This window comes from Triturus cristatus, chromosome 5_2, assembly GCF_964204655.1.
Source record: "Triturus cristatus chromosome 5_2, aTriCri1.1, whole genome shotgun sequence".
In the NCBI taxonomy this organism is placed as follows: domain Eukaryota; kingdom Metazoa; phylum Chordata; class Amphibia; order Caudata; family Salamandridae; genus Triturus; species Triturus cristatus.
This window is the reverse complement of record NC_140588.1, coordinates 290,197,275-290,209,669: the sequence shown is the minus strand read 5'-3', so window position 1 is coordinate 290,209,669 and position 12,395 is coordinate 290,197,275. Positions and strand designations below refer to the sequence as shown.

The window sequence follows — 12,395 nt, the reverse complement described above, 5'->3', positions numbered from 1 at the left end:
TCAAATTCCTTTGGATGGGAAGAAGGTGGAATCCAGGGTCCGTTCTTATCAAATGGGATATAAAAAAAGGTTTGATAACAAGAATGCTGTTAAGTCTAAGTTATGGTGTGTGGGGGAGTGGGTATTGGTCAAGAAACCCAGGTTTACGAGAAAGGGTATTTCGGAGTTTATGGGTCCATTCATGATTTCTTCTATTCATAAGAATGTGGTCACAATGCAAGGTGGTTGTAAGTGGAACATGTCGAGGCTGGTGAAATACTCGGGGTCTGATCCTTCTTTGGAGTCTGGTTCCTGTGATGTTTCAGCTCCTGATCAAACCAGTTTCTCTGCTTCTTCAAGTGGGGATAACTCTCCCAGTATTTCAGTTGCTCCTGATCCTGGTCAGGTGCATCCTAGGGATCCTTCTAGGAGATTGTGTCGCACTCCTGCAAAGTTCAATGATTTTTATTTGAATACCTGTTGATGGTTTTTGTGTCTTATTTTGTTCATTTTATTTTGTTATCATTTGTTGTTTTCTATTGTTATGTAAAGGGGATGTGTTATGATCTCGTGCGTGCTCTTGTGTTCCATGTTGGAACAGATGCGCGCTGCGAATGTTTGCGGGGTTGAAAGAATGCGGGAGGGGGGGTTGGCAGTTGGTTGGACATACTGGGTGAAGCAGCATCTTTGTCTGTTGGTGGTGCATATGAAATAAAGCTACGACTTTGAACTTACTCTTGGGTCCCCTGCATCCTTTTAACACACTGCTTCCTCCAGGGGACTATTGCCACTGAGTAAGTGTGTCAGTGCTTTATAGGTCTCGCCTAGGCAGCGCATGCGCTGTCTCTCGACACATGCTGCATCTGCTGCTTGGGCTTTCGGCATCATCACCCGTTTCAATTCGTTACTTCAGATCCCTTTCAAAATTCCTTTGTTTTTGTTTGTGAATAGTGTACGTTTGTCCCTGCTTTTGCTGTTTTGATCATGCCCTGGAAACTGGCCCTGTTACATGGATCACTTCACAATCGGCCATATAAGTTAATTTCGGTACACTACTTTTTCCTTTGCATTGGCTTGTTTTAGCTTTCCAAACGCACTCAACTGAGGGCCGCGAATCATGTCTTTATCTTGTTTTCCACTGTCTTTGGTTTCTCAAGTGCTTTTTCAGCCAGAGCCTATGATGTTTATCATCCTATAAAAGTTTTGGTTTCATTAGCTCAAATGTCCAAACCTTTAATATTATACTTACTTAATGGAAATGTAGTTTAAGAAGATGGGCAACAGTAGGATTAACCTATTAAATTGTGCTTTTGACATTGTGATTATTTGGAAATGATTAAAGAGAGAAACATGCTGTTAATTCTCCTTTTTATGAAAATGGAAGCAGCTTTAATTTGCCAACTTTCTACTTTTGATGTTTTTTTTTAGGTTTCAATAGTTGGTGAAATAAAACCAATATCAAGGAATGTCTTCTCGTGCTCTTCAAACGTGGCACGTAATGTGAAGTTACTTAACAATATATCCTGCAAGTAGAAAGTGCAACACCACCTGAGCACCACCGCAGCACTACCTCAGCATTGGGGCAGCACCCCCTCAGCACAGCACCACCTGATCACCACATCAGCACAGCACAATGTCAGCATCAGCACAGCACCACTTCCTCATCAGTGCACCATCACCACTGCAGCACCAACTCATCATCAGCGCAGCACCAGTGCAGCACCACCTCTGCATCAGTGCACCAAAACCAGCACAGCCACACCTCAGCTTCAGCGCAGTCCCACCTCAGCAGCAACACAGCACCAACACAGCACTACTTCAGGACCAGCGCAGCAGCGCCTCTGCATCAGTGCAGCATCACCTCACACAGCACCAACTCAGCATCACTCAGCACCACCTGAGCACCAGCATAGCATCACCACCTCAGCATGACACTGCAATACCACAGCATCACTCAGCACTACCACAGCATCACTCAGCACCACCTCAGCATCAATCACCACCACCTCAGCATCAGCACAGCACCACCACAGCACAATCTCAGCATCAGCACAGCACCACTTCCTCATCAGTGCACCACCACCACTGCAGCACCACATCAGCAGCAGTGCAGCACCACACCAGCACAGCACCACCACAGTGCCATTTCAACATCTGCACAGCACCACCTCTGCATCAGTGCACCACCAACAGTGCAGCCTCACCTCAGCACCGGCTCAGCCCCACCTCAGCAGCAACTCGGCACCAATGCAGCCCCACTTCAGCATGAGCGTAGTACCACCTCAGCATCAGTGTAGCATCACCTCAGCATCTGTGCAGCATCACTCAGCACCAACTCAGCATTACTTAGCACCTGCTGAGCACCAGCTCAACACCACCTAGCACCTCACTCACCACAGCATCACTCAGCACCCCCTTAGCATCACTCAGCACCACCTCAGCATCAGCACTACCTGAGAAGCAGCACAGCACCACCTCAGCATGAGCACAGCACAACTTACTCATCAGTGCACCACTACCACTGCCGCAGCACCAGTGCTGCACAACCTCTGTATCAGTGCACCACAACCAGTGCAGCCACACCTCAGCATCAGCGCAGTCTGACTCAGCACCAACACATCACCACTTCAGCATCAGCGCAGCAGCACCTCCGCATCAGCGCAGCATCACCTCAACACAGCATCAACTCAGCACCACCTGAGCACCAGCATAGCACCACCACCTCAGCATGCCTCTGCAAGACCACAGCATCAGTCAGCACCACCTCAGCATCAGTCAGCACCACCTCAGCATCAGCACAGCACCACCTGAGCACCACCACAGCACCATCTCAGTATCAGCACAGCACCAACACCAGCGCAGCACCACCTCAGCACCAGCGCAGCACCACCTCAGCACCAGTGCAGCACCACCTCAACATCAGCACAGCACTACCTTGGCATCGGTGCAACACCACCAGTGCAGCCCCACCTCAGCACCAGCTCAGCCCCACCTCAGCAGCAACTCCACACCAATGCAGCACCACTTCAGCATGAGCGTAGTACCACCTCAGCATCAGCGTAGCATCACCTCAGCATCAGTGCAGCATCACCTCAGCACCAACTCATCATAAACTCAGCATCACCTGAGCACCCCATTCACCACAGCATCCCTCAGCACCCCCTCAGCATCACTCAGCACCACCTGAGCATCAGCACAGCACCACCCAAGCACCACCACAGCACCGCCTCAGCATCAGCACAGCACCACCTCCTCAACAATGCACCAACTACACTGCAGCATGAACTCAGTATCAGAACAGCACCACCGTTCCATCAGTGCATCACAACCAGCGCAGCCACACCTCAGGACCAGCGCAGCACCCCTTCAGCACCAGTGCAGCACCACCTTAACATCAGCACACCACCTCCTCATCAGTGCACCACCACCAGTGTAGCCCCTCCTCAGCACCAGCGCAGCCTCATCTGAGCAGCAGCACAACCCAAATGCAGCACAACTTCAGCATCAGTGCAACACCACCTCAGCATCAACGCAGCATCACCTCAGCACAGCACCAACTCATCATCACTCAGCACTACCTCAGCACCAGCTCATCACCAACTGGAAACCAGCACAGCATCACTCAGCACAGCATCACTCAGCACAGCATCACTCAGCGCCACCTCAGCACCAGCGCAGCATCTCCTCAGCACCAGCGCAGCATCTCCTCAGGATCACTCAACAGAACCACCTCAGCAACAGCAGGGCACAACTTCTGCATCAGTGCACCAGCACCAACTTGGCACCAGCACAGCACCACCTCCACACCAGCCCAGCACAACCTCTGCACCAGTGCAGCACCACTTCTGCAGCAACTCAGCACCAACACAGCACCACTTCAGCATTAGCGTAGCACCATCTCAGCACCAGTGCAGTGCACCGTCACCTCAGCACCAGCACAGCGCCAACTCAGCATTACTCAACTCCACCTCAGCACCATCCCAGCACCACCAAAGCATCACTCAACACTACCTCAGCATCACTCAGCACCACCTCAGTATCCCCTCCGCACAAGCACACCACCACCTCAGCACCAACGTAGACCACCTCAGCACCAGCACAGCATCAGCGCAGCACCACTGCAGTATCAGCGCAGCACCACCTTAGCATCAGCACAGCACCACCACCAGTGCAGTACCAAGTCAGCAACAGCGCAGCACCACCTCAGCACCAATGCAGCACCACCTCAGCACCAACGCAGCACCACCTCAGCACCCACACAGCACCTCAACATCAGCACAGCACCATCTCCGCACAGCACCACCTCTGCATCAGTGCACTACCACCATCACAGTCCCACCTCAGCATCAGGGCAACCACACCTCAGCAGCAGCTCAGCCTCACATCAACAGCAATTCAACAACAGCGCAGCACCACTTTAGCATCAGTATAGCACCCCCTCAGCATCACTCAGCACCATCTGAGCACTAACTAAGCACCAGCCCAGCACCACCACCTTAGCATGACTCAGCACCACCTCAGTATGGCTCAGCACCACCTCAGCATCACTCAGCACCACCTCCTCATCACTGCAACACCACCAGTGCAGCACCAAATCAGCATCAGAGCAGCACCACTTCAGCACCACCGTAGCCCCACCTCAAGATCAGCACAGCACTGTCTCAGCATCAGCTCAGCACCACTTCCATATCAGTACACCACAACCAGCACAGCCCAACCTCATCAGCAGCGCAGCACCACCTCAGCCTCAGCACTCCATCACCTCAGCATCAGCACAGCATCACCTCAGCACAGCACCAACTCAGCATCACTCGAGCACCAGTGCAGCACCATCACCTCAGCATGACTCAGCACCACAGTATCACTCAGTTCCACCTCAGCATCACTCAGTATCACCTGAGCATCACTTCCACACCAGCATACCTCCACCTCAGCATCACTCAGCACCACCTATCATTCAGCATCATCTGAGCATCACTTCCACACCAGCACACTACCACCTCAGCACCACCCCAGCATCACTCAGCACCACCTCAGCCTGTCCTTGGAATCTGGTGTGGAAAAGTGTAAATTCTATGTTAGCATAAGCGGCAGCCATTTTGACTGTCGCGTCCATTTTGTTTCTGTCGTGTTCATTTTACTCTTTGCGGTTCGCCTTTTCACCCAGCCTGTGTTCTTAACTTTAGCTGAGCTCTCTGACATGGTCAATCTGATGTACGTGCTGGGGGGGCTGAAGCTGCCGGTGCACCTGGTCTCAGATGTTATCAATTGATTGCTTATTGCTGCCATAAACATTCCTTACTCCCCTTCTTCATGTCCTGAGCACCTGGTCACCCATCTGCTCTTGTTTGCCAGTGCTATTTCTGTGCTTAAACCTGTTTCCTCCAGTTTTCCTTCCCATGTGATTACACTGCAACAAACTGTATATAAGGCTGATGGTTTCTGTATTCAATGTACTTCCTCCTACAACATGAGTGAATAAACTTGTTTGTTTTACTTCAACTCCAGTGCCGATCTCTCTTTGTTAGTCTTCGGACCCGTGGACGAGAGGGTGACCCTGCACCAGTGTGCCCTCACGGGGGTACATTACCACACTGGCATCTGTTGATTCTCCCCTAGTGTCTATCCATAACTCGTGTTGTAATTCAAGTACTATTTCGCAACCTCCACCAGTGGCGGCTGGTGAAGTTTGAGAGTGGTGAGGCTGGGCTGGGCTGGGCTGGGCTCCCCGTGGGGGGTGGCTTTTGGGTTCACTTGAGGACACAAAACAAAAATTGGGACACAGGTTGCAATTTCCCATCAGCCCATGCAAATCTTGTTTTAAAAACAATGGGATAAAGTCATGCATTTTCCAGATTTCTTTTTCAAAATAACAAGAACAAAAAGCAATAGCTTTTATAGGCTTTTGTACACCAATTTGGAATTTTGAAGTAGGTGGGTAGCTCTACCAGCTGGATGAACATAACTAAAGAACACCACTGCTGACCCAGAGACTTCCTTGAGGCATAGATTTTTTCCCCACTGCAGCTTTTATATGTCAACAGTCCTTGACTTGGCTAAACCTGCATCGAAAATCAAAAATGTGAAACCCTCACATGTCCACTGGGCCCTTCGTTCTTCCATATGAAAGCTGCTGCATTCTTCAAAGCCCTTCAGGAACGGATGCAGAAATTTGTGAAGCACGCCAGCCATCAATTTCATTCACAATCCCTCTGCAGAATGATAAAGTATGTCCCTACTCTCACTCATTGGTCTATGAATAAATACAAACGTGATCATGATGTCACTTAATGGTATCAAGAGCACTGGCAATTGAGATAAAAGGAAGAGTAAATCCTATTCCAATAGGCAGCTCTGATAATGCACCCCAACCCTGCCATAAAACTTCCTATACTTTCCCAGTATCAGGGTCCACGCACAGCTGTCAATGCACCTCAAACCTGCCCAGCAGCTTCCTATCCTATTTCAGTAGCAGGACCCGCGTGCAACTCTGCTAATGTTGGTCCACCGTGCTCTGCAGCATTTCTTATTGTCCCTCTGTACTGTTAACCCCACAAAACTTTGTCAGTGCAACCGAATGTCAGCTTGTAGTAATTACTATCCTTACACGTGACAAAAGGCACACCTGCATGAAATCGGCAGTTTAGGTACAGGTTTGACAAATTATGCTGAGTGTGCACCATACAGGGTAACACTATCAAACACAAAGCATGCAGTGAATATATTCAAATTCTCCAGCAGACTGTAATGCCATTGTCTTTTCCTGCACTGCGAATTCAAACGTTCTGTTTGTTGTTTTGTACCCAAATAGTCAACTTGTAACCAAAGATAATGTATAGTATATGTATTCTATACAAGTAAGCAAAAACAGTTCTACATAGGTATTTTAAGATAGAAGTGTTCCAGTAAAACTCGGTAAACATTTTTGGAACCTCCTTAGAAAAGGATTTCGAGATCCTTCTAGCCAAGTAACTTGCTTCTGAGGCTCCGGTTTAACAATAGACAGCTTCTCCGTGGGTTCCAGGAGGTGTCTAAATTAAAATGTATTTTCTGCCCTCTGTAGGTTCGAATATTCTCCCACCATTAGGAAACACTAGAAGGAACCTTGATACATAGCAACAGAGCAACATGCGTTGTTCCTGTGAGTCTGTGTTGCTTTGCAAGCATCTAGCCCTAGCAATTAATTCAGTGTGCCAATACCTAGACAAAAACGTCAGTGTTAAAAGGCTAGCTGCTAGGATTTTTATGCTTACCTACTTTGCTTGGCTCCGTCACCGTGGTCCACTCAAGGTATTAGGGGCTGTAGGAGACAGTCCGTCGGGAGTGTCAACTTCGGATCAGGCCACCGGAGCTGGAAATGAATGATGGCTTCCACACGGTCCTGCTAATAGCAGCGCGGGAAGCAGACACCTTGAGTCTGTGCAGTGTGTCTTCAAAAGTCCTGGAGACAAACTGCGCAGGCTCGATGTCTCAGCTTCCTGCTTGCCTGCAGCCTGTACCCTACCCTTTACAAACTCGTCATAGGGAGTGACCCACTCCCCTGTGACGAGTTCAGAAAGGGTGGGGTGATTTTCCTTTCCACTCCCAAGACGGACGTGAAGCCCTGGCACTACAGGGCTTCAGCCTTAGGCGCCCGGTTCAAACTTTATGCTCACATCATTAGGGGGTGGAGACTGGCCCTTAAGTCCATGTCTTTGCTGAGCTGATGACGTCACTGGCCGCAGGGCTCTGAGCTCGTCAGCCCAGCAAATACTGTAGGCTCAGTGCAATGCATTGGTTTTGCTGGCGGTGTCACGTGACTCATCTGGCATGATCACAGCAGTCCCGGCCAAAAGCAAGAGGTTTGTGTACTTTTAAAAAAAATCAGATTATTCAAGTAGTTTGTTTACTTTTACAATGGCTGGCCCTGGGGGGTTTAAGTAAAGGGGGCGGAGACCCGACGCCCTTTTGCAGAAACCACCACTGACATCCACCGTCCCGTTGTCTCCCCCATAACAAAAAAAGCTATAACAAACAAGTTTTAGAACAGGCAGGAAGAAGTTGCCAGCATTGCTAGCACAAAAAAACTAGTAGATAATATTTATGTTCATTCGTTTTTTTAATAGGGTCATTCAGTTGTGCATATTGTCATCTTGGTTATATATGAGGTAACAAAAACACTTCTAACACTGTTTTATTATAACTTTTCAACATGCTGCACAGCAGCCACAATGCTCCTCAACATAGGTTAAAGACATTGGAAAAGTCAATAGCTCTGGCTAAACACTTATAAGGTCCCAAAGGCGAGATCTACACAGAGGAAGAATTTAACAAATTAGCTTTGAGTGTCTCCTCCGGTTCACCATTGGACCCTCTCCCACATAGGGTGTGGAGAGAATTTAAGGAAGAGCTTTTTCTCGGTTCCGCCAAATATACTGCCAATCATTGAGCAGCGGAATGGTCCCAGACTGCTGGAAACAGGCAATGGTGACACCCTTACTGAAGAAAGCTACACTTGATCCCCTATGCCCGTCTAAATATAGGCCCATCTCCTTGCTTCCCTACCCGGTAAAAATCTTGGAGCGGTCAGTTAGCAAAACCCTCTCACAATTTCTAGAAGACAATCACCTGCTAGATGAGGTTCAATTTGGGTTTCGTCTGCACATGTAAATGGCCTTAGTGACAGTCCTAGACAAACTTAGAATGCGAGCTGACACTGGCCAATCGGTCATACTAGTGCTACTAGATATGTCAGTCGCATTTGATACGGTTAATCACAACATCCTATTAAATAGACTTATGGATGTTGGAATTAAGGGATGGCACTGAACTGGTTTCAATCATACCTGTCGGGTAGACAGCAGGCAGTGTCTACACCACCTTTTGTATCCAAAAATAGTCTCATTCAGCACGGGGTCCCTCAGGGATCTGCGGTAAGCCCGATTCTATTCAACATATACCTGCGCCCAATAGAATTGGTGAACTACGCAGACGATACATAACTTATTTTCTCAATGGAAGGGAATCAAGCAGTATCACTTGATAGATTCCATGAGTGTATGCGAAGAACTGCAAATTGGCTTAGGGATAGCTCCTTACAATTTAATGGAGACAAAACAGAAATTGTGTATTATATGGCTAACAAAATATCTTGCCCACTCCCAGCCGATTTCTGGCCCACCCCTACAGAAAAACCACGGATTCCATCACTAATACAGTGCGTATTCTGGGGGTGCTGTTTGATAATAGTCTACAGCTAGACTCCCAAGTAAATAAAACAGTTGGCACCTGCTTATCTCTGATCAGAGTTTTACGGAAAATACTTCCGTTACTGCCAACTTCTGCCAGGGCGCAGGTGGTGAGGAGTGTCATCTTGAGCCGGTTGGGCTATTGTAACGCTCTGCTACTTTGAGCACTGAATTCTCTGATAAAGAAACTTCAGAGTATTCAAACAATAGCTGCCGAGTTAGCTTTAAAAAGACAGCGTAGGTCGTCTGCTTCTCTATCCCTGAAAGAGCTTCCTTGGCTTCCGATTTTGCAGAGAATACAGTTTAAAGCACTCTGCATTGTCTTTAAAGCAGTACACCGAGTGGGACCCAGACCACTGCAGAGCAAGGTTACCTGGCATACTCCATTCAGAACCCTCCGTTCATCAACAGAAAAATTGGTGAGCACATCCAGATTCAGAAAAACTAGGACTGGTGGCAGGGCATTCAGTTCTGCAACTGCGCGGTTGTGGAATGAACTCCCGATCGATCTTAGACAAACTGAGAACTTGCTGCACTTTAGAAAAAACCTGAAAACATGGCTCTTCCCTATGGTATAGCGAAGCCTAGTTGTAGCTTTGATTACTTTCTTTCTGGTATGGTTGTATTTGCGCACAGCGGAATGTATGGTAATCTCAGTGCCCGGATACCCGTGGGGTGACAGTGTGCTTTATAAGTTCAGCTTACATTACATTACATTACTATGTCAACGCTCGTTTCGTCTTATGCTAACTGTTTTGCTAATGCGAGAGGCATTTTCTATGCTCAGTGCAGTACTTTTTGTATCCTGGTGTATGTGTCTGATGAGCAAAGAATGGAAACCTGCTGTCTGTGCTGGACCTACAATACCTTGCCTTGGAGCTTGCTGTGCTGTTTCTGCTCAAGGTCTTCAAATGAAGCTTACACTGCTTTTACTGGTGTTTGTGTGCGTTTGTACATCTATGTGTGTGTGGTTTTTGATGCCACTCTTGGGCCTGTTTATGTGTGGGAACATTTGCACTTCTACTCCTTGGCTGTGCCTACTCTGTTAGAGAAGCTTCTATTGCTTATGGACACAAGATAGCTTTTCGGTCTGTTAGCAAACCCTGGGGAAAAACCTTACAGTGCATACACACCAAAATTACTGCTTTGTCAATTCTTACTGAAATCATCTGTGCTACCCTTCCACTAAAGATCAGCATATTTAGAGAGAGTGGAATCAATACCTCATGAGTCGCACAATTGTGGCTTCATTGCCTTCTGATTAAAAGGCATACCAGTTGTTATCATGTTCTGCTTGCACATCTATCCCTCACACTCTTTCCACATTCTGCTCAGTGCTTATCATGTTATTACACATGCTTGGTCAGATCAGGAGCTTACTCAGCTGGCCTCGTGTACAAAACCAAAACACTCCACTCATGCGTGACACCTCAACCAACAAACACCCTTTTGTGACCATGCACAGAAATGCAGTATCCACTTATTCATCCAATAAGAATGCGCTGTGGGTCCCCATCAAGAGGTAGCAAAGTACTATAGAAATGATTCAATACAATGACAGAATGCTACTATTTTAGGAACTTGTTAGAAGGAGCGCCCTGTTTTACGTCATCTGTTTTTAAGGTTCTACATTTTGTTGTTCACTAGAGGGCGGCAGCATGGGCGGCTTTTGGGTGATTTATATCCACTTTCTCTAGTCAATGGTCGCTCTCTTTGACAAATATTCAAAATGATTGACTGAATAAAGCGTTGATTCTTTTCAAACTATTTGAATACCAGTAGCATAAATTACAAGGATATTACAATTTTCAAATTTGATAACATTTTCTAATGAAGCAAAGCTTATTGTTTGACCAGATATCAGGAAAACAGGGTACTGGATTTCACCTGCTATGCCAGCTTATTTAAATATTCCATTCATGTGAAGAGGAAATAAATAAACTGTCTATGTCTGAGGCTACCGTGACAACTTTTTTCATTCTCACAGAAGGTATTTCTTTGGGATTGTAAAAAAACATGTGTTTTCTGTTACTATGTGACTCCAACATATTGAACTAGGATTCTCTGTTTCAGCTGCCGTGTGTGCTGCTGTGAAGGACTAGAACAGAAACAGCGGCAACTTGAACTGGCATGGATCTGCGGAAGGCGTACAAGGTACCATTTTTTTCTGTTTTTCGTGTTACGTTAATTGTACTCTAATTTTATTATTGAAATGTTTGCTAATTTGAATTTTCTTTGCATCTAAAACAAACATTCTGCTGCCTCTCTCACCTTGGTCTACTCGCCCCAGAAAATCATTTTGTACCACCCTTGAAAAACCCAGATACCTTTAGTGAACCTGAATCTCCCACAAAACCAACAAACCAGATACAATGTAACAGTGCTCATATTCTTAATGTGTAACTTTCAGGCTTACCTAGACCTGCAAATACTTTCTTTCTCCTAGTTTAAGTGCTTAATTGTTGCTCCTTTCATAGTAACACTACAAAAGCTACACATTTGCAATGTTTGAAAAACAAGAGACACTTCAGCCATGTATCTTGCTGGTGGTGCAAGTCAGCGATCCCCCGGTAAAAAGAAAACAAACAATCGCACACTCTCTCTCTTCTTTCCCTCTTTCTTACTCACTCTCTCTCTCTTTCTCTCTCTCCTAGCTAAAGTTACCATAGAAGGGTGCTAGCGCTCTACCTACCCCTCTTCATAAATAAGTAGAATGTTCACTTATTCATACAGGACATTTTAGTATTACCCATAATCCTCGTGTGCCTGCTTCTTGTTTCTCAGAATAATTTCTTTGTATTTTAACAACCTCATTCGTTTTAGTGTAGGCATTATACCACTGAAATATTGTACTCCGTGCAGCCTGATTAACTTGACAAGTAAACACACAGGCACAACACCCACTGCAAAGTACTGCATGAAAGACGAACCGTCCATTAAATTCTGCACAAACAAAGGCCAACAGTGCACCCATTATGGGGAGATTGCATCCCAGATTCAAGGCAAGGGCAGTAGTTAGGCGAATGGAAAAGTCCCAGAGAAAGAGTAACAGTGCTCCATCCGCAGTGACAATTTTTACTTAGGGCAACCATCCCTTTGTTCCATATCAAGCAATTTCAATACATGTGTGATTTTCGTTCATCTTTGAAAGCCATCCACTTTTGGCTGAAAAATCATGCTGCCTTTGTA

At 46.7% G+C, this 12,395-nt stretch overlaps 1 long non-coding RNA gene across 1 annotated transcript in view; it reads left to right on the top strand.

Moving 5' to 3' along the window:
• The window catches only part of LOC146822889 (uncharacterized), a 382,498-nt gene that overhangs the window by 212,524 nt on the left and 157,579 nt on the right, over positions 1–12,395 (top strand). The window contains exon 3 of the long non-coding RNA XR_014962092.1: positions 11,280–11,360. This is a non-coding gene — a long non-coding RNA (uncharacterized LOC146822889). The remainder of the gene's footprint in view (positions 1–11,279; positions 11,361–12,395) is intronic.